Source organism: Chelonia mydas, chromosome 9 (genome assembly GCF_015237465.2).
Source record: "Chelonia mydas isolate rCheMyd1 chromosome 9, rCheMyd1.pri.v2, whole genome shotgun sequence".
NCBI lineage: Eukaryota > Metazoa > Chordata > Testudines > Cheloniidae > Chelonia > Chelonia mydas.
The window spans coordinates 17,883,138-17,904,710 of NC_057855.1; the positions used below are offsets into that span (position 1 = coordinate 17,883,138).

General features: G+C 41.3%; 1 protein-coding gene across 2 annotated transcripts in view; it reads right to left on the reverse strand.

Moving 5' to 3' along the window:
- The window catches only part of SERPINI1 (serpin family I member 1), a 78,901-nt gene that overhangs the window by 47,152 nt on the left and 10,176 nt on the right, over nt 1-21,573 (reverse strand). The window lies entirely within an intron of this gene.

A 21,573-nucleotide genomic window follows, 5' to 3' on the forward strand; every position in this document is an offset into this window, starting at 1 on the left:
CCTCATAGATCATGATTTCTAAAGTTTAATAATTTTTGTTGCTCTTCTCTGGATTTTCTCCAATTTATCCACATCTTGCCTGAATGTGGCACCTAGAACTGAACAGAATACAAGACTATATCTTTCGTAGGGTTCACTTGCAACACAAACTGTAAGCCACAAAATTTTAATTGTATTTTATTCCCAAGGGACCACTCCATTAGACATCTGTTTCAGAGAGGTAGCCATGTAGCAAAAACAACATAAGAACATAAGAATGGCCATACTGGGTCAGACCAAAGGTCCATTCAGCCCAGTATCCTGTCTGCCGACAGTGGACAATGCCAGGTGCCCCAGAGGGAGTGAACCTAACAGGTAATGATCAAGTGATCTCTCTTCTGCCATCCATCTCCACTGTCTGACAAACAGAGGGTAGGGACAACATTTCTTACCATCCTGGCTAATAGCCATTAATGACTTAACCTTCATGAATTTATCTAGTTCTCTTTTAAACCCTGTTTAAAGTCCTAGTCTTCATGACATCCTAAAGCAAGGAGTTCCACAGGTTGACTGTGCGCTGTGTGAAGAAGAACTTCCTTTTATTTGTTTTAAACCTGCCTGTGGCACCTTAGAGACTAACAAATTTATTTGGGCATAAGCTTTCGTAGGCTAAAACCCACTTCATCAGATGCATGGAGCAGAAAATACAGTAGGAAGATATATATAAAACAGTACATGAAAAGATTGGAGTTGCCTCACCCAATGGGGAGTCAGTTCTAACAAGACAATTCAACTTGAATTGCCTTGTTGTATCCCCCCAAACCCTCAAAGACGACCAGGGTAGGGGGTATTCAGGAGTGGCTTTCACTTACCCTCCCCCTTGGCTGGAGCAGCTTCAGTTTTGTTCCTGTATGGCAACAGGTGGGGTAACTTCTGGTCTAAATGGTGTAAGAGAGCGGTGACTGGGTCAGGGGATGGGACAGAGGACTGCACTCCCTGAACACCAGGCTGGCACTAGTAACCACCCCAAAAGGGCCTGAGAGGAGGCAGAATCAAAGCTCCTACTCTACACTGTTTGGCTACACTACACAGCTCATTGTACACACTGTTAAAGAGACACTCAAGTGGCCTAGCATCACCTGCAAGCCAAGATTTTTCTGAGTTTCTAAATGAGCAGAACCAAAGTGTCAAACTCTAGTCTTCTGCATGCCCAGACAGGTTAAAAAAAAAAAAGTGTAGTCCTTTGTTTGCCTGGTCACACATTCAATGCACTTATTAATTTTATAAACAAATAATCCTTATGACTTTTCAATAAAGTAACTTTCCAGAATAAACTCATGATCCTTATCCTCAGCTCCCTGGCACACAGGGATTAGACTAAGAATTGTCATTTTATAGATCACACTTAGCTACTTGCAAGCAAAACAACACTCGGGGAGTGGGGAGCAGGAAGCATCAGCAGCTTTTCATTTCTGATCTGAAGAACAGAACTTCAGGCAACAGCTAGGGGAGGCGTTTGGGTGCAGGCGACAGAACTGACTGTGTTCACTTGTTCAGAGAGGAATAAATAAGGGATAGGTGCAGAAGTTTGACAGAATTGCTTCTGTGCTACAAGATGTTCTCAATTAACTTGCTGCCCTAACATAGGGAGGCTGACTGACAAAAAGATTGTTAGAGGGGATTCTGGTGGAGCTGCGTGCGCGGTGGTGGGGTTTTTTGTTTGCTATGTAAAGCAGTAAATCCAGGGTTCCAACTCACGCTCAAGCCTAACCTCTCTTCTGTCTACACACAAATCATGCTAACCTACGGCTCAGATCCAATGTCCCAGAACCCCAGAGGGGTGACGGGTTAAAGCCAGGAGCCAGGGTTCAAGCCTTCTTGCTTTGCAGTGTAGATGCAGCCCCACTGGACTCATGCCCTGGTAGTTTGCCAAAAGTATCCCACAGGCCAATTGTCTTTGTCCTCTGGACAGTCAAGTTTTCCTATACTGCACCATGAACATACCCTCCCCCCTTCCTGCACTGCCCTGTCTGCCCCCAGCCTCCCTTCCTGCAGTGTCCTCTTCCCTTTCTCTTGTTTTTTTCTTTAAGTAATCACCTCTCAACTAAATTCCACCCCCCCCCCAAACCCAACAACATATCATGGATTTAACATGACATTTTCCCTTGTCATTTTGTTATACCCCTCTGTTATACCCCTTTTCCCCTGCTCTTTGCCTATCCTGTTTACTCAGATGTAAGCTGTTCAGAGCAAGGACTGTCTACCAGGTGCTGCAGAAACACAGAACAATAGGGCCTTCACTTCAGTTCATCTATAGGCTTATATATATATTACACACACACAGAAAAGTATATTTATATGCCATTTGATTTATTTTATAATTATATGGTAAAAATGAGAAAGTAAGCATTTTTTCAGTAATAGTGTGTTGTGACACTTTTGTATTTTTATATCTGATTTTGTAAGCAAGTAGATTTTAAATGGGAGGTGAAACTTGGGGCTACACAAGACAAATCAGAACCTCCTGAAAGGGGTACAGTAGCCTGGAAAGGTTGAGAGCCATTGGTTTAAAGGCCAGATTTTTAAACAAAAATTAGAGTGTGGGCAGCCAGGAGAACGATGTCTGAGGGTGAGGAACAGTAACCAGTTGTCAATAAAGTTGTCAGATACCCCTATTCTGAATACTGCAAGAGTTGTATTAAGAGGTCTGTAAGATAGCTTGGTTGCTACAAAAGTGATAAACACTGTGATTCCAACCCCCTCCTGCTCAGAGGTTTCCATAACTTGCGATATTGTTACCATGGCTTTCCCCAAAATTTACCATGACAACCCTGCAAGATTGCTCACCCATGTAGGCATTATTACTGTGTTTCATCAGTGGCATTTTAGTGCCCGTTATACTCTGGTTGCACATAGCCGGTGAGTCAGCTGGTTCATGATATACACATTTGTTTGACTTGCTGCATCGGAAGAACTGAGTATTCAGGAGAGTTTAATATAGTTATATGAGCTTATGATCTTGTCACAGAGTTGCTATGGACAGATGTCAAGCATCAAACTTGTTTGAGTATGTTTGCCTTAGCAATGTGCAATTACATTTATATTTTAATCTCCATGAATATTACTAATAAAGTTATGACATTTTAACACCAGCTGTTGATTCACAGTCACTGCCTTCTGAAGCAGGAAACCCTGAGGTCAATTTCATTTTGTCTGCAGTTCTGTACACCTCACAGAAGTATTTAAAAAGTGACAGCAAAGTTATTTCAAAAACGATGGGAGATTAGCCATTAGAGCCAATGTACATGGAACTAAATCAAAGAAAAAACAAAAACAAACAAACAAACAAAAAAGAGTCCCCCTAAAGATAACATTTAAAGAGCTATCACAAGGTTGGGGATTTTTTTGGTATCAAGCATGCTGTTTCAGGATGTCTGATTGCCTAAGCCATATACCTGCTAGGGATGAATGGAAAGTGCCATTTAAAAAACAAACAAACAAAAATGCAAAGTTTTTTTTTTTTAAATCATCTTCCAAAATGGGGCTCAGTCCTGCAGGGTAGTTAGCACTTGGTCCCAAAAAGCAGCTAAGCAAATCAGACAGCTTATTCAAGCTTCTTATTCCCTCAACTTTAACAATTAATCCAACAATAATGCTCTCTCCTCCACAAGAGTGTTGTGAGGCTGTGGCCAAAAGACACAAGCTTGAATACCCTATAGTTACAGTAGGCACTTAAATTCATATTCAGGCACTTAAAGAGAAGTGGCCTCATTTTCAAAGCTACCAACTTCTGTGGGTTGTGTCGGTTAAGGGAACCTGTTTATATTCAGCCTATGAATGCTGTATCTATTTCAAACTAGAACCTACATTTAGCCTCCTAAACACCATTTCGATTATAAGACTGTACAGATCCTTCACCTGGGCTGTACCTTCCCTATTGAGCTGAAATGCACAGGAGGTGTCAGGAGAAATTCCTGTACCTAACAGAAGGCTAACAATGGAGGCAGTTAAACCCTGATGATTGCCCATTAAAATGAAGACCCCCCCCTTGGACAAAGAGGTGGCTACTGCCCAGTGTAAACCAGTTTTTCAAGTTTAGACTCCAGGTCGATGGTGCCCAAGCTACAGACCACCTACAACTGACTTGGATCACAAGATGGGGCTTGAGGCTAACCATAGCGATCACCTGATGGGGTACTGGAAGTCTCTAAAAGGTAGGTTCTGTCACTGGCCATTTTTAGAAAAATGACCAGAAGCAAAAAACAGGCGTATGCAGGAAGAGAAGAGAGACAAGGTCCTGAACTCCCTATAAGACTCAGCTCCTACCTCCACCTGAAGAAAGATTGATCATTTTAGAAATCCTTCTGCAAAGCCTAGATCTACTTGTTTCAACTATCATTTGTCCCCCAAAGGGTAAACCAGAGTAAATACAAGGGTGGTGCTCTAGGAAAAAAGGTATCCTTATGCTACTGGGGAACTTGTTTTGGAGGTAGTGACAAGTGTGTTCAGCACTGGAATAAAGGCAGCAGGACTGTGAAGCCATATCTCCAAGAAGGGCTACCAGACAGAATCTATGCCTATGGAGTGAGCCTGGAGGAAAGGAGTCCATGCTTTGGGTCTACCCAAACCAAAGGAAAGCTCTATAGCACACTGGACCAGCATGCGGGTCCCAACCCAGAAGCCTAGTGAGAGTGTTCAACAGTGAGAGCTTCAGCAGGGCCGACACACAACGTGTGTCGGCTTCAATACATGCTGTGGGTGCTCAGCACCTCTCACAATGAGACTACTTTTGTTCGAGTTCCGAACGTTAGCAGAGCCCAAGTTTGAAAGTGTTGATCTAAATTTACCAAGAGTTTCAGAAGCGATTAGTGATTTTGGGTGCCCAACTTGAAACACCTTCAAGGGACCCAGTTTTTAGGAAGTACTGAGTAGAGGAAGGTCGAAAAAATGAGCAGTTTAATCAAAACCTAAACATTTTGGGTGCAGTGTCAATTTCAATGTATATATTATATAAAATTCAAAATGAAGTATATCAATGCTATTGAAATGAAATTTTTAATTGTCTTAATTAAAAAAATTCAATTTGCATTTTGTGGGAAGTTTCAGAAATGTGTTGTTTGTTTCAATTTGGCACTAAAAAAAAGTTTGATATGTTGGATTTCCCACAGACTGGAAATTCTGGATCCTGACCAGTTCTAGTACTGAGCATCCTTAAAGGAGGGGAAGCCCTAGGAGGTTCCGTTACAACTGTGCTAAGTTGGAGAAGGAGAAAGCTGCATAGAGTCTGGAGGTGGGGCCTTAGCTTCCACAGGGTCCTAAGATTGCCACCTGTCCAGATTTTCCCAGGACTGTCCCTTCTTTGATGTAGCTGTCCTGGGAAATCTATAAAGGCACTCAGTACACACTGCCAGCTGTCTAGTTTTATGGCTCAGGATCATCCCAGATGTTCTTTTTTGTACCTCAGAGATGGGGGACCCAGTGGGCCCCCTGAGATACCCACAAATATGACAGATCTGCAAGAGCCAACCCCTTGCTTTTTTCTATGGGTAGGTGGGTGCGGTACCCTCCCCACAATGGGCTGACCTGGGGAAGACTCCTCAAAGGAGACATGGAGATGTGAGGGGTTGAACAACACTGGGTCAAATGATTTCCCATCAGAAGCAGCAATGAGTTCTCAATTCTTATTTTTAAAGAAACTCCACAAGTTAGGAAGATCTTCCCCTCTGCTCTCAGACATATCACAGATTCCATCATTTAAATGAGTCACACATTTTGTATTCTACTGTGAAATTTGGTAGATCAGTGTGATCCCAGAAGCTAACTGCCAATTGTAATTTAATTAAAAGGGCAGTAGCTAAGTTTCACCATACGCAGCTGCCAGATGGCATCACTGCAGTTTAAGTCTAAAGGCGACGTTATCGCATGTACTGAAGTATGCTTTTATAAGTAATGAAAGCTGTCACTTATGCTACAGAAATAGCTGTAATGCCTTCTGATATTACAGTATCAGCAGAAAATAAAATTATCAAATAAGACCTGAAGAAGAGCTCTGTGTAAGCGTGAAAACTTGTCTCTCTCAACAACAGAAGCTGGTCCAATAAAAGACATTACCTCATTCACCTGGTCTCTCTTACTTTGTGAAGGCATTTACAGCTGCCAAACTTTGAAAACAAAGATCAAAGCACATACACAAACTGAGAGACTTAAAACTCCATGCATAGTCTCATACATTGAAAACGTCCCAAAGTGCTTCACAGTGATGAACTACATGCTAGTACCGTAGTGGGCAATTCCTGGGCACACATCAGCTATTACGTGTTAAATGAGCCGATAGCTGATTTTGAATATCAAGAATTGGAAGACTAAAGAGCTCAACGAATTGGAGGCTCAAGAAGACTGGGAATAGAATAGTGATCCCTTCACCTCTAGATGGGTCATGTGAATGTGCGCTAGGCTGATAGTACCCTAAAGTTGTTACGACTTGGGGACTGATCCTTCTCTCGCTGAAGTCACTGTTAAGAGTGCTATTGATTTCCATGTGGAAAAAAGTCTTATAGAGTTCTACTGGAATCATTCTAAAACCTATATAATATAATGGAGAATGATATCCTTAAACCATGCCAGAGATCCTGCACCATCCTCCGTGACTGAAGAAGTTCCCCACGGCTGTTGCACGTGTTCTCCACTGTGGGCAAAGGAGCTGCATAGCACTGGATCATTTCCCTCTTTGCCCATCCCCATTGCACACTGGAATGCTAAGGGGCAGCGTGGTATGCTAGGCAGGGGATATGTGCTGCCTTTTGGCCCCCTTGCTCAGAACAGCATTAATTCTGCTGCCATGGGAGCCTCTCCAGCCAGGAAGAAGTGTTTCTCAGGAGGGATCTGAATGAGGAGATCGTGGTGGCTTGGCAAACAGGAATAGCAAGGGAAATGATGCCTGGAGATGGAAGCAGCAGATGAAAATAAAGAAGGCTGATATTATTAACAGGGCAGGAAGGATGTAATGCCAAGTAAAGTTTGAGGTGGAGCTGATTTAAAATGAAACCTCTCTGGGGACAAAGGACTCTTCTTCTGTACATGATATTTTCGGATTTCTTACTATTTAGTTTCAACTATGTCAGTGCTGAGTAATCAACATCCTCTGCATCAAAAATGGTACAAAGTCTTAAATTTTTTTGTTGTCTTTGGTCTTGTCAAGGTTCCTTCCCCACTCTGAACTCTAGGGTACAGATGTGGGGACCTGCATGAAAAACCCCCTAAGCTTATTTTTACCAGCTTTGGTTAAAACTTCCCCAAGGTACAAACTATTTTACCTTTTGCCCTTGGACTTTACTTCTGCCACCACGAAGCATCTAACAAATATATAACAGGGAAAGAGCCCGATTGGAAATGTCTTTCCCCCCCAAAAAATCCTCCCAAACCCTACACCCCCTTTCCTGGGGAAGGCTTGATAAAAATCCTCACCAATTTGCATCGCTGAACACAGACCCAAACCCTTGGATCTTAAGAACAATGAAAAAGCAATCAGGTTCTTAAAAGAAGAGTTTTAACTGAAGTAAAAGAATCACCTCTGTGAAATCAGGATGGTAAATACCTTACAGGGTAATCAGATTCAAAACATAAAGAATCCCTCTAGGCAAAACCTTAAGTTACAAAAAGACACAAAACCAGGAATATACATTCCATTTAGCACAGCTTATTTTATCAGCCATTTAAACAAAACAGAATCTAACGCATATCTAACTAGATTGCTTATTAGCCCTTTACAGGAGATCTGACCTGCATTCCTGCTCTGGTCCCGGTTAAAACAACACACAGACGGAGAGAACCTTTGTTTCTCCCCCGGCTCCAGCTTTGAAAGTATCTTGTCTCCTCACTGGTCATTTTGGTCAGGTGCCAGTGAGGTTATCCTAGCTTCTTAACCCTTTACAGGTGAAAGGGTTTTTCCTCTGGCCAGGAGGGATTTTAAAGGTGTTTACCCTTCCCTTTATATTTATGACAGGTCTCTTTCACTATATGAAGTTACAGTATATAACACTTCAGCCTGACTACATGTTGGACATCCAGTCTGTTGTTCAGCAGTTCTAAGAAGGAATGCTTCATTAACTTATTTTATGTCAAACAGATCTTATAATGGGATATCCCATCAGAGACAGAGAAATACTTGAGGAATGTGGTTAATTGCTCATGATAGTTCCTGTATCTCCATACAGTTCAGATTTGTAATGAATACACCTGTGTAGACTGAATGACTCCCTCCCTTTTCTGCGATCTCCTTTTAGAAATAAGCATCTATCCAGTTACTTTTTTCCTTCCATTTTTCTTTAGGTGGTTTTTGGAAATTTTTGCACAAGTCCAGTTTTATGGGCAAGCTTGTTTCAAACTTGCAGCCATTGCAGCTCTGCTGGTCGGGCTTAGCATCTCTGCCAAAACAGCTCTTTCAGCAGGCTTTGGTAGCAGTCATTTATAGTTCTTGGCCAGGTTCAGAACCACTGCCAGTACAGCTCTATTAACCGGATGGTGATAGATTCAGCACTCTGCCAGTACAAGTCCCATAGCTGTCTGGCTTCACAACATCTGCCAGTACAGAAGCTGCCAGGACTAGCTCGGTCCCTTCGGAAGCTTTGTTGGCCTACTGATGTGCCTTGTAGTCCCATTTTTAAAACATGTCTGTTGGTTGGCTGTCAGCATTGTGGCTATCCTGACGGTTTGTTGATTCATGTAATCACGTCCAAGGATAATTGCAGTCTGTCTGGGAGCTCACCAATGGCTGTGGCTGCTGCAGTCTTTCATCTTGTATACAGTAATTGCCTATAAAGCTGAAAAACGTTGGAGAAGCAAGGTCTGCTAGTTATTTTATAACAAATACTTTGTAATAATAAACTGACATTCCTCACACATTGTGTGACATCTTTTAATGCTAATGCTCTCTTTGATGCCATCCTTAAATAAATAGAATCCACTGATTCCTTATTTTATTTTTGTGGAATTTAATGGTCTGATTCTGGTCTGAGTTACACCAGCTTAAATCAAGAGTAATTCCATTGACTTCAGTGGAGTTATGCTGGTGTAAATGTAATCAGAATCTGGTTCTAAATCCTTGATGCAAATAGGGCTTCCCAGGAATAGGGAAATTGTTTCAGACATAGATTTGCATCCAGTAGCCAAAGTAATACTTTTTTCCCCCTTGAAGTTTGAAATTTTTCAGTTAATTTTTCCCTCTGTTTTTGTACTTCCTGGCTGTGGACTTACTCATCTGACTTAGGTCAGGTCTCCAAATAGCTGTGAGGGGCCTGATCCTGTTTCCATTGAAGCTCTTAGGGATAAAACACTCCATAGAATTTAATAATTATAATCCCATAATATGGGAACAATTCTGTCTTTGTTCTGAATGGTTTGTTTCTCTTGACTTGGGAGTGCTGCTGGAGCAGATTCCTCCCACTTGGCTCCCCAGTGGAGTCAGCAGTCCAGTGCAGAGTCCAGTACCCAGGCTGTGTATTGGGAGGGTGGCCTTGGCTTTGACATACATCTCTATTGAAGTCTTCCTGATAAAAGGAATTGCTGCTGTTCCAGGAGTTCTCTCTATTCTCCAAGTGAAATTGCCCACCACATTTTATTTATGTGGGACAAGTGGCACAATTAAGACAAAGAAGTCTGTACTGGGTGAGATCTGACAACTTGTAACTGTTGGAATAGTTCTCACAATGAGCTAATTTCCACCCTCACTTACTGCCATGCAATCTCAGTTGTGATTGGATGGATATAGCGGAGGGTAGATTTTGGTCCCAGGTTTGTTATTTAAGCAGACATTAGTTAAAACATTTAGTTAAAAAGGGCATCTATGATTCATTTAAAATCTGAATGTTAACAATAATTTATAGCAAATAACCAAATCATATCATTAAAGAGATACTGTGCACTGCATAATTTTTACAATTTTGACGACAAGCTTTCCTGACTGGCAGAAATTGAACCCAGTTTACATCCATGGAGTTGTGTAATCGTGGCATTGTTTAAAGAAAAATAATAATTACTTGTCAAAACGGAACTTTTTGGGGGAAGGAGGCTGTTTGGATGAAAACTTCAGAAAAGAAAGATGTCTTCTCATTGAACCAGGTTTTTTTTTGGCTTTTTCAGTTCAGCCCTTCAAACCAAATAATTCCATTATTCTCTCAGCTCTACCCTCACAGCCCCTAGCATACAGGACTCGTTGGGAGAGAGTGTAGCCAGAGTGCTGTGTGCTCCAGCTATTCTGTGCCAGCATAGGGACCCAGAGAGGGCCATTACGACCAACTTAACTTACAGTAGCCCTAAGGAAAAGGGTTAGAGGCTGATCCGACTTGCAAGTGTCCAGGCCCGTTTAAGTGCACAATTACATGCCACCAAACATTTGATGTTTCACTTCCATTTTTGTTTAATATGGTAACAAACTAGTTGATTAGGTACAAGAGCCAAGCCTCAAGTGGGATATGTTATTGAGGGCTTCCTAGAAAGGACATACCCATACAGTAATGGGGATAAAAATGCAGGCCCTGCTTGGTTAACAGCATATGCAGTTGTACTTTGTGAGAGTGATGTAGTTTAGTTTACATGGCCCCAGACATGCTTACAGGAGTTAACAAAAACAAATACTACTACTGCTATAGCAACCATTATTATATTTCATTCTTTTGCTAGACTAGGTAAGATTAAACTTATGCTGCAGCAACCTGAGGTGGTCTTTTTCTGATGATCAGCTGAATTTCAGGATTGATTTCTACGTATCAGGAGTGACACTGCAATGACTATAGATAAAAAAGGATTTAAAAACTTAACTACAAAAGAGGAATTACTAATACAATGAGACTTGAAAACTCACTTATCACAGCTGCAATTATGTGCATGAAAGGTCACAATGGATCTCTAAACTCAGATGCTTCTAATACTGAATACTTCTTTTAAATTTGTTGGTGTTAGAAAAATCTTTATTCTGCACTTATGCAGCAGATGTTTTCCTTGTATCTATTTGAAAAACTAAAGATCTGACCTTTTACTGCAGTGAATCAGCCCATGACATTACAAATGCTAGAATGTAACCACACCTTGTGCACCATGGGTTATTTGTCTCTCCCTGTATCGACAATGTCCCTCATAATTGCCATTCACTGACCACTACGGGGAGGGGGATTGCAACTCACTTTGCCTATGACTCGATGCTTAAACCATTCGTTACTCCCTCTCTCTGTTAATCTCTAAACTCAGTTTCTCTATGGGCTGCTCATCAGCAATTCCCTCCACTTAATATCCCATATCCAGTTGTAGTGGTCTCAAATAATAGATTTTATTGGTAAATTGTCAAGAGAGAAAAAGTATGACCAAAAGGTAACAGGAAAGAGCGATCTAGTTAGACACTACTAAATGCAAGATTTGTGCCCCCAAATGATGCCTTTCAGAATACAGTACAGGAATATTACCTATATCAAAGTAGGTCATTTGAAGCTTGGCCACTTTAGCTATCCCTTTTAGACTGACAGTCCACACTACTGAACAGCACACTAACCCACAGAAACCTTCCTACCAATGCTACAAGAAGGATTCTGCATGGACTCCTCCTAATGGTTGAAATAACAGAGTGGACTTCTACATAGAGGTCTTCCGCCAACATGCACGGGCTGAAATTGTGGAAAAGCAACATCACTTGCCCCATAACCTCAGCTGTGCAGAACACCATGCTATCCACAGCCTCAGAAACAACTCTGACATTATAATAAAAAAGGCTGACAAAGGAGGTGTTGTAGTCATCATGAATACGTCGGAGTATTAATGAGAGGCTGCTAGGCAACTCTCAGACACCACATTCTACAGGCCAATACCCTCTGATCTCACTGAGGTGTACCAAAAGAAACTGTACCATCTGCTCAAGAAACTCAATGAAGAATCACAGGAACAAATCTATACAGATATGCCACTAGAGCCCCGACCAGGGGTATTCTATCTGCTACCAAAGATCCATAAACCTGAGAATCCTGGACACCCCATAATCTCAGGTATTGGCACCCTGACAGCAGGATTGTCTGGCTATGACAGCAGGATTGTCTGGCTATGCGGACTCTCTCCTCAGGCCCTACGCTACCAGCACTCCCAGCTATCCCCGAGATACCACTGACTTCCTGAGGAAACTACAATCCATCGGTGATCTTCCAGAAAACACCGTCCTAGCCACTATGGATGTAGAAGCTCTCTATACAAACATTCCACATAAAGATGGACTACAAGCCATCAGGAACAGTATCCCCAATAATGTCACGGAAGATCTGGTGGCTGAGCTTTGTGACTTTGTCCTCACCCACAACGATTTCAGATTTGGGGATAATTTATACCTTAAAGTCAATGGCACTGCTATGGGTACCTGCATGGCCCCACAATATGCCAACATTTTTATGGCTGATTTAGAACAACGCTTCCTCAGCTCTCGTCCCCTAGCGCCCCTACTCTATTTGCACTACACTGATGGCATCTTCATCATCTGGACCCATAGGAAGGAGGCCCTTAAGGAATTCCACCATGATTTCAACAATTTCCACCCCACCATCAACCTCAGCCTGGAGCAGTCCACACAAGAGATCCACTTTGTGGACAGTACAGTGCAAATAAGCGATGGTCACATAACCACCACCATATATCGGAAACCTACTGACCGCTATACTTACCTACATGCCTCCAGCTTTCATCCAGGACACATCACACGATCCATTGTCTACAGCCAAGCCCTAAGATACAATTGCATTTGCTCCAATCCCTCAGACAGAGACAAACATCTGCAAGATCTCTACGAAGCATTCTTAAAACTACAATACCCACCTGGGGAAGTGAAGAAACAGATTGTCAGAGTCAGAAGGGTACCCAGAAGTCACATACTACAGGACAGGCCCCCAAAAAGAAAGTAACAGAACGCCACCAGCCATCACCTACATCCCCCAACTAAAACCACTCCAGCGCATCGTAAAGGATCTACAACCTATCCTGGAGGATGGTCACTACACAGGGCCAGATCTTCAGCTGGTGTACACTGATATAGTACCACTGAATTTCAAGAGAGCTATGCCAATTTACTCCAGATAAAGACCTGGCTCCTTTTCTTTTGTTCAATTTAACTGTTCTATAAACATGACTCCATTCAGTATACTATGTTGAAGAAAATCTACTGAAAATCAAAAATGTTCCATTGAGATTAATTGAACCTGAAGGGATAATTGGGCAAGCCAACAGGCAACGCAGGCGGAACAGTAATAAGTTTTCTTCATATAAAAAGGTATCCAGCATATCCCATCATATCAACTCATTAACATTGACCCATGTATCCAGATACAACTATCAGTCATATATGGACTGCGCAGCGACTTCTGGTATTTGCAGTGTTAAATTCTGGAATATATTTAGTGAACTGGAAATGTTGAAAGAGGATTTCACTAAATATAAGAATTAAGTTTTTAACATTAAATTCTCTTCAGGGTGGATGAGAGAGAGAGAACGAACGAACACACTCCTTTTCTTTCCAGTGACGAGAGAGACTTTGTGAAAGGTGCAAGTTTTCTGACCTCTATTAGCCAAAGGCTGATATGCAAATAATCATGGTAGGAATCTCTTTCCCAGCAGTTTGGGGTAGAAGAGGGATTGCCCTCTCCAATATTGCAAACTTCAAATATACCAAATTCACGAGTCAGGTGCCCAAAAGTCATGAAATTTGGTTAAAAATTGTTAAGTTTTAAAAGTAATAAACCTGCACTTCTTTTTCTTTGCTGTCTCATTTTTAAGTCTTCAGGGTTTGCATTTTCAAGTTTTTCTTTACAACCATGGGGGCTAGAAACCAATTTCTTTTAAAAAATAAAAGCTAGGATTCTAATATATAGTCACCTGACTCCAGGAGCTGGGGCTTTAAAAATACAAAATATCACAAGACTTGTGAGAGAGTCATGAGAATTAGCAACAATGTTTCTGACATTGGGGTTACAGCTGAAAAACTAGATCATCTTCCTTTCATCTTTCTTTGTGTCTGTCTGTCTAATAGATTTAAACCGTTAGGCGTCTGGAAGAATTTCGAAGCCCCACATGAAGGGGTGTGGAGGGGTATGGGTGTGAGCATAGAGGAAGATTATGGCTAGGATTTTCAACAGAGCCTAAGGATAAATGAAAGTTAAGGGGACTTGGGATCCTAAATCACTCAGCTGCTTCTGAAAAATCTCATCCCTAAAAGGATAAGTTAAGGAAAGACACTGTATGTAGGAAGGAGACAAAATATAGGGAAGGAGGAAGGGAACACAGTGTAATATTGGCAGCGAGTGAGGGCAGGGGGGAGAATTTAGGCACTAAAAAGGACTTAAGACGAGATACAGCATCAGCCTACTGTAGGAAAGACGGGAGGCAGGAAGTGGAATTTAAGCCTATGGCAAGTAGGGTTGGTCAGCTATTTTATTTGATGAGTTTTTACAGAGATGTTTCAGATAATTTGATTGCATCATAATATTTGTCAATGACGGATTAGCCAATGGGGCCCATGCCCGGGGCCTTGGCCAACTGGGGGCCCCTGGAAAAATGGGTGCCCCCACACCCTGACCTGCTCCGCCCAGCGTTCCTGCCAGGGAGCAGGATCGGGGCACAGGAGTTGCCCTGCTGCGCCCACCCACGCTCTGCTCGGGGAGTGAGGGCTTGCCCCTGGATCCCAACCCTACTCCTTGGCAGGAGCACCAGGGGGCCTCCACTTGCTCTGGTCCAGGGGCCTCACAAAATCCTAATCCGCCCCTGGATGCAATGATAGATGAGGTCTCTAGCTGGTTGGATGTTAGTTGTCATATAGTGGTAAAAATAAAGTCAAATAAAACCGTCAATCTTTTTTCTGCTATCTGATCAGCCTTAATAGTAAATTACTTTCCAGTCAAGTTTAGTACAAAAAGCTGCTTTATTGTTTTAGGGCCAGGTACCAATAACTTTATTTATACCAAGTCGAAAGATGTCCCACTTAAGTTAGTAAGACCATCATTGGATTAAGGCATTCAATACAAGTAAGAGTATCAGAAACTGATGCCACTGTATGGGGCACCATGCAGAAATTTTCCATCCTAACCCCTGAGCTTAATCTTCAGATTAGTAGGAGCCAAATTTGTCAAACCCAGATACTATCTATTAATTACTTATTGGGCAATATGATGGATGAGAATCCTGTCAACAATGTAGACCTCTTCTCTGTCAGTCATTTTAGGAACTCACCATTTCACGTTTTATCTGGTTGGGGTAGTTACTGCAGAATGGACATTTTACTAAACTCCTGAGCTTCCATCATTCCACTAGTATGTAGTGTTGTTTTAAAAACAACAAAAAAAAGTAATACATCATAAACAAAAAATAAAAAACACCCTGATACACATAACCCTAAAGTCAAGAGAGATTTATTTTCACCAGACTTTCTATGCTGGTCCAGAGGAGTCCATTATGTTCAGATTTAACTTTTTTCTGCTTTCAGACATCTGGATACCTATACCTACTTCAAAAGTGCTTGTCACCGTATAATTTGGGTGTTGGTTACATTCATGCGTTAACACATGTACTCATTTACACAATCAATATTTCAGAAATTCAAGTGGAAAATCAGTTATGATATTCCAATGAGCCACTTCGCTCCCTTTCCTTCCTTGCCACTCAACGGATAACTGGATGCATTTTTAATGTTTCTCCCTTCTAGAGCAGATAACATGGCAGTACCACTTATTCCTGTAGGTCTTCATACCAGCCCTTTAAAGTCAATAAAAAGGCTCCTGCTGACTTCAGTTGGCCTTGGAACTGGCTACCCAAGCACACACATAAACAGGCATGCAAAAGCGAATGCTCATTTTTGAAGACTTTGCCATATATACACAAGAATCTCTCACCTGCTACAGAAATAAAACTATCTTTGAGAGTGAACATGGCAGTCATTTAACACCACCACACTACACAAGGGTTTTTTTTGTTTTTTTGTTTAAATGAATAAGCAAGAAATATCTTCTCCAGTTAAAAATGCAGGGGAAATTTAGATATAGGAGTAAATATTGACAGAGCATAACATCCAAGACATGGGGATTAAAATAACCCCACATCTACTTGAGTATCATGGGATCTTTAATGAAAACAGTTAGGTCCTTGGGTTTACATTTCAACTAAAATAATGAACCTGCCACCACACCACAAAAGAAGCACTGTGCCTTTATTCTGGGATATTGATTCAGTACCAATTTGAAGGCAAGACTCCCACCATCATTTACAGGGTCGATTTACCTGGCTGTGAGGACGGCAGCGAGTCAACTGCTGCTGCTCCCCCATCGACCCCGCTTCTGCCTCTCGCGAGCTGGAGTTGATGGGGAGTGCGGTCGGGAATCGATTTATCGCATCTAGATGAGATGCGATAAATCGAACCCCGACAGATCGATCACTACCTGCTGATCTGGTGGGTAGTGAAGACCTGCCCATAGTGTCATTTTTCCTGCCAGGTGAGGTAGCCTTAACTACTAGGGAGATTATAACCTGATTTATGAAGCCCTTTCAAATGTTATGTGGTAAGCTATACTGCCTCACAGTTTATGCCTTTCAGAAAAGTATAATTGTCTGATATATATATCATTAAGTAATCATTTACTATATTAGAACAAAAAACATAAAAAGGCTAAATACAGTATGAGTTTAACATTGAGTATTAGTGTTTTGTACCTGACTGATCATATCACTGCTTATTACCGTACTATGTTAATGCTATCCATTTTCCAAATACAATATTTATCATATGCAAATTAACCTTTGCCTTTTAATAAACTTATTCATGATTTCTAATTTTATTTCTAACCAAAGCAACGTGCATCATCATCCATTATATGTACCAAAAGAGGAAGAGGTTAAATTAACTTGAAATACACAGTTTCAGAGTAGGATATGTATTTATTCCCTCCAACACCTATTTCCTTTATTCAAAGAAAGAGTTATGAGAAGTTTACTTAAATAAAATTGCTCCCTTTCAGCTGTTTAACCTCAAGCATATCTGGTTCAGAGCTTACACCCCAATGCTACCCAATGCATAAAGCATTCTAAAATAAGTAAATGAATTATAAAATGCGCCAGCAAGAGAAATAAATTATTTCCCTGAACATTTTCATAGCTTGCAAGAAGACACAATTACTGTAACTAGTCTTGTAAGTTAATGATTCACAGTGATGGATTATTCATGCACGCCAGCCAGCTGAACATTATACTTTGACCCTAGTGGGGGTGGGATGGGGTGGGGGGGAGTGCAACAGGTCTTAATTATGCTTTGTACAAGCCGAGAGACAGTCAAACTTCGATGATAAAGTGTTTCAACCTGGACAAATTTTAAAAAAATAGGATTAGTAGCAATTTAAGAGTAAAAGTCTTCATTGGTCTCCATAATCCCAAATAGGTGAAACAGCCTCTTACAACAAGAGCACATTGCCTCAAGTGATCTCCCTAAAACAGCCCTAAATTGTTGTTTTAGAAATACACATTTTGTTGGGTGACTTGACTTCACACTTACTCTACTCAAGCACGGAAAACTGATTTAAATTCCATGTGAGCATGTCTGTCTTATGTTGTTTCCATAACTTCACAAAAAACTTAAAATGATGGAACAATTTCTTGCTTCCAGAGCACATCAAGCTAATTTGCTTAGACTTTTCAATTCCACTCAACACCATGAATTTCTGTATGAGCGAAACAACCAACCATCATTTCAGTCTCTTGTGCTTATTTTCCAAGTAAAAATAAAAAGAACAGTTTATTTCCTTCTGGAATTCTGATGTTCTCCTATAGTGTCTCCATTTCCCGCTACATTTACAGGTGCGAAAAGATACTTACTTTTTGTATTATTTTGATCAGAACTGTGGAAAGCGTTGTTTGTACTGACACAAATCTAGGTTGTTCAGTAATAGCTACTTCATTTTGGGTACAACAATGTTATTTCAAGCCATTACACTCAAAGTTCCTAAACGTTTTACAAAATATTTGTTTAAAATTGGTGGTAAGAAAAACTAGTTTATTATAGTTTATGAGAGAACCTAATATGAATAGTGTTTCTAGTAGATTACCACTGGGAGGGGGAGTGGGAAAAAAAAGTCACTGCATTTGATGAGTATTATGGCCATCTAATAAATTATGGTTTATGAGTTTTATCCTCACAACACCCTTATGAGGCAGGTAAGTAGGTGGGGAAACTCAGGCATAGAGTAGATTATATGACTTTCCCAAGGTCACAAAGAAAGTGTGTAGCTAAGCTAGGAACTGAACTCAAAGTCTTCTGGGTCCCAGTTCAGGGCCCTAGCCTCTAGATTTTTCTTCTTTGTGCTACTAGGGGGCAATGCTGGAGCCTGAAATGATCCCTGAAACCAACATGCCTATTTGCTTGCTTGCTTTTCCCCTGCCACACATAGGTACCAAACACTGAGGCCACTCTGTGGGCCCTCACTGCCTTTTGAAGTTATTATACTCATAACTACCCTAAAGTCTCCTGCTGCCTTTGTTTTCTTGAATAAGATACCAGCTACAGTTCAATTTATTTCCTTATTAACTTTCACTAGATGTATCACCATATGTTTCCTAACACTGTAAATCTATGGGCTAGCTTTCTGTAAACAGCAGATCTACGCTTGAAAAGCTGCAGTAGCAAAATGAAGATGCTAATATGACGATGGGAGAGCTTCCACTGGCAGCACAGTTATTCCACCCCCGCGAGAGGCAGTAGCTATGTCGACAGGAGAAGGCCTCCTCCCATTGACGTAGCACTGCCTACACCGGGGGTTATTTGGCAACCCTAAGTGGCACACTTATATTGATGTACGTTTATAGTGTAGACCTGGCCTAATTTACTGCAGAATACTTTGCTAGTAGATCCTCCAGTTTCAGGGCCTATCTTCACAGGCTGACCAACAGTGGATAACATTATAACCAAGAGAAAAGTGTCTGCCATGTAATATGATCCCCCCCATCCCCGGCCCCGACATGTGCACACAGTCCCTTGGTGTCATCTAGGTCAGGAGAAAAACAACTAAGAGCAGAATTAAATGGTCAATTTTCATCATGGCAGAAGGTAAAAGTGGAGTGCCTCAAGGTTCTGTAGTAGGTACAGTGTTATTATACACACAAACATATATACTATATATAAAATGTAATTATTGATGATGGAAAGTGGGGAGGTAAGTAGACAAGAAGCAAAATTAGTAGATGACACAAAGCTATACAGGTTATTTGGGACCACAAAGGAGTCTAAGGAATTTCAGAAACACCTAAACATGCTAGATGAATGGACAACATGGTACTAAATGAAGTTCAATGTCGTTAAATGCAAAGTTCTGAACACTGGATGGAAAAATGTAAACTACTCATACACTTTACAAGATCCTAAATCAGGGATCAGCAACCTTTGGCATGAGGCCTGCCAGGGTAAGCCCCCTGGCGGCCAGCACCACAAGCCCCCTGGCGGCCAGCACATCCCTCAGCCCGCGCCACTTCCCGCAGCCCCCATTGGCGTGGAGCTGTGGAGTTGGCACTTGGGGTGGTGCCTGTGCTGCGAACAGGGGCAACATGCGGAGCCCTCCTGCCCACCCTTGCGCCGAGGAACCAGAGGGACATGGCGGCCACTTCTGGGAGCCATGCTGAGCCGGCCGCTGGGGCCAGCTGGACTTTTAATGGTCCGGTCAGCTGTGCTGTGCTGGTGCTGACTGGAGCTGCCAGGAGCCCTTTTTGACCAGGTGTTCCGGTCGAAGACTGGATGCCTGGCAACCCTACAGTAGCACAAGTTCTAACACCTTCTCTTTGCTAAGGCAGAACTTGTATTTAGGTGAGCTGTTCTGTACTGAACAGAAGCTATCTGCACCTGTTCTACACTCAAACCTCAGCCTACTTCACAGGAAAAAAAAATACTACACCTGATATGTTTTACAATTCCTTTACCCCCGGTCACAACCTCTTTGCCCCAGGATTCCATCTAACACACTAGACTTTCACATACCTATCACTAAAGCCAAAGACCACTCTCATATCCCCTCTCAAGCCTCCAATCCCCATACCAAGACGACTTCCCCTCTGCCCCCATGTCCCATTACTGAAAACCTACAGAACTCAGCGCTGAGATGAGGCATACTGGATCCCTCAGGGTACACATGCATCTCTTTCCTTTGATCTCACACCTCCATGGAGCTCAAACCTTCCTTCTCCACGGACCCTAGACCTGATATCACAATCTCAACTCTGCCAAGTAGCCCCAACTGATCTCTGCACTGTTCAGTACAGCTACACCTAACATAGCTGAAGTGCATGAAGATAACTACCATTGGTTATTGCCAGCTCCAGAAGGGTAGAGTTAAGGTTGCACTAGTATGTCCTTTGACTCTGAATTTCCTTGTTTTCTGAAGTTTGAGTTTCACTGAACTCACTTTCTGGAAGGGCACAAGACACCACCAGGCAACCTTAACTGCGTTAATGAAGTTTTCTGTCAGTGATTATTACGCTATTCAGGGCTTTGAAAGCCAGTATAAGCTAGTTACACAATTAGAGCTGTGTGAACAACTGATTGTTTTATATTTTTGTTTTTTTTGGGGGGGTGGGGGGCAGGCAGCCAAGGCCAGCAAACAAAAACAAAAAACAAAAAAATCACTTTGGGTCCAACAAAAATATTTAATTCAACCCAAAATGAAGCGATTAGTTCTGAGCTTTAAAACAACCTTTTATTTTTATACGTTTATATAAAAAAGTAAGTAAATTTTGAAACAGACATTTTGAATCACAATAGTTAAGTGGTTTGTTTTGACTTTTTGAAAAACAAATGTTTTAACTTTAAAAAAAAAAAGCACAACAATTTGTCGAATTCAACATGAATTTGCAAAATATTTCAGTCAACCCAAATCTCCTTTTATTTTTGGCAAAAAGAGTTTTGTGCACAAAATTTCACCCAGCTCTAGCTACTCTTTAAAAGCAGATTGCATCTCCCAGCAGTTTATTTGCCTTCACTGTATTTCTATTTATTGTTTGTAAGATCTCCTTAGAAGCCTCTTACTCCCATTGATTTTTTCCTCCTTGTCCACTTGGCAAACTTTGATGTTTTCCCCACTCTTACCTTTTGAATGAATCAGAAAGTAAGATGACAATAAACTACTATATGTACAGTAAAGTGAACTGGGATTTTTCTACATCATCTATCACAGGACTTCTCAGGCGGATAGCAAAGAATATCTTGGTTTTATATGTAGCTGATCATTTTGGTAGACTACTATGAATCTCATTTAGAACAAAGTGATCTCATGTTGAAGATTTGCTATTATAGTAAGTTGATCAGCCTGCCTTGGGTTTTGATTGATTAATATTTATAAATAGTAGAAGGACTAAGAGAGGGTGCTTTTTATCTGGAAGACTGAATATGTCTGAGGAAAAGAAAAAATATGAACTGCTTCAGTGATCTTAAATTGCTATGTGAAGTACACAACAATTAAATGCTCCAATAACTGCTTTAATGTGGACAGAGGGGGAAAAGCACTCTAGAAGAATAGATCTATTAAGCCAATTAAAAATATATAAGTTGTAGTTAGA